Raw genomic sequence first — 2262 nt, 5'->3', positions numbered from 1 at the left:
GGTAGGTATATTCTGCTGACACTTTTATTTCTGGAGTTTTGGGGTGTTCTCATCAAAGCTGAAGTTGAAGCCACATCGCATTCATGCGGATAAAAGAGACTGGGCCCAATTCTTCCAGGCTGAGCCTCCACCAGTGAGGATTTGGGGCTTGGAAGGGGTTTGGGATGCAGGAGGCTGAGTGTTGATGAAGTTATAATGTCGTTAAGCAGACACACCCAGCAGGTACAGGACAGTCTGTTGTGTGCAAGTCAGGCCTTGAGAACTTGTTTTTCCAGCTGTGACTTTGTGTTGCACCCTCCCCCAAGGGGCTGCAGTCCCTCACAGAGCTTGAGCCACCTCCTGTGAGGGCAGCAGGTTCTCTGGGGCCCCTGGAGAGGGGAGAGGTGCTGAGGAGCAGCTCCCGTGCAGGGTTTGTTTAAATAGCACATCCTAATGAAGTCTTACCAGGCAGTGACTCATCCTTGTACAGAGAGCAGCTCCTGCTCTGTGCACTGACGACACTCATTAGAATGCAAAATGTTGTTTGGGTTTGTAGGAAATGGATTAAATGTCAGGCTGTGATAGAATCTAAAGCTTTTCGAGGCCCCTGAAAGAAATCACAGGCAGCAGCAGCCCTGCACTTGGAACAGAACTAAGTCCCAGGGATGGGCTTGGAGCCCCAGTTAGGGTGGCATTTGTCACTCACCTGTCACTGAGAGGCTGCGGAGTCCCTCAGCCAGGCCTTGGCTGCAGAGCCGCTGCCCCTTCACTCTGAGAGATTTGTTTCAAAGGTCTTCATCGTCCCCAAGCATTTTAAGTTTCCTTACAATGTGCATTAAGATTAATGTCTTGAAATACTACATTTAATTTTTAAATAGCCTTTTGTTAGCTAATACCTGTGCTGATCCTGTACCTCGTGTGAGTGCTGACCTGTGTACATGTAAACGTGTACATCATGTTTAGTGTCTAAACATAAAGTATTCCTAGGTGTAAGTGTAAGGATGCTTTTACATGTCAGAAACTAAATCAAACCCACTGCTTTTGCCAAGGGTCTTTGTTTCCATGCAAAGGTCAGGGAGAATACAGCCCCTGGGGTAATTTCTGAGGAAGAGGTGCCAGAAAATCCTGATCTTGAGGACAGATGCGAGATGCACACATTGGTGCCATGGGCTGCTTATTTGGGAATAACTGTGTGCACTGTGTAGGGGTGAGGGAAATCCCAGAGCCCAAGGCTGAGTGTGAAATGTTGGGCTCTGCACTTGGGGTACCAATTTCACCTGGGAGGAGTAACCTGGAGGCTCTTGTCCCATTGCTGAGGGAAGTGAGTAGAAAGAGAAGCCTTTGTTAGAGATGAGAAAATCCTGCTGCATTTGTACAGTTCGAAATTGTTGTGGAAATAAGAGTAGTCTGTACGTAATGTTTTTTTAAGGGTGATGCTTGCAGGGGTATTTTGCAGTGTGCTGGACTGTGGGGAAACTTGCATCCTGGGAACCCATTGGTAACGGTGACTAATAAAATCAGTATAAACACATGCCCCAAGGGACAGTCGCCCCCCAGAAAATTCTGTGGGAGTAATTATCCCTTACTAAATTTTAGGATGCAGAGAAACGTTAACGCAGTTCTTATACTCGCATCTCCCTTCGTTGCTTCCCAGACCTCCTCTGTGAGCACTTCGAGGGCAGAGGCTCCTTCCCAGCTCAGAGCGGCTGTGCTCACTGCTGGGATGGAGCCTGAATCCCCTGCTCCGATCTGGGAAGTCCTCACCAGCGGCCGAGCCCGGCCTCAGCCGGGACACCGAGCCCTGTCGAGCCACACACTCGGCCCTGCGCGGGTTCAGCCGCCGGTGTGCCACGCCTGCTCCCGGCTGGCCCAAGGAGGGCTTGTGGCTCCAGATTCTGCTCCTGGCATGGAGCAAAGGGCTTTAACTCCGTCGGTGTCCGGTTTCTGTGCCTCTGGGAGGTTGTGAGTGGGAGCGGGGCTGGGCACAATGAGGGCACAGCGGAGCTCGGCTGTGGGCAGGAGAGGCTTCTCCACCTTCCCCTGAGGAAAGGGGAGGTGGAGCAAAAGGGAATAAAAATGGCCCTTTGAACCCATTTAGTAAATGGGGCTGAAGCCTCGGCATGTACCCAGAAAAGAATATCTATTATGTCCCATTTCCTGATAGCCTTAAAAACGCACGAACCTCGTGCAGAAACACCAGTTTGTGAACAGGAATGTTGTTCGCCCAGTGTTTCGTTATCCTCTCCCTCAGCGAGGCAAGGGATCTGCGCCTCCCGGGTCAGC

This window comes from Corvus moneduloides, chromosome 15 (genome assembly GCF_009650955.1).
Source record: "Corvus moneduloides isolate bCorMon1 chromosome 15, bCorMon1.pri, whole genome shotgun sequence".
Taxonomy (NCBI): domain Eukaryota; kingdom Metazoa; phylum Chordata; class Aves; order Passeriformes; family Corvidae; genus Corvus; species Corvus moneduloides.
The sequence above is the reverse complement of the archived record's forward strand: the minus strand, read 5'-3'. Positions refer to the sequence as shown.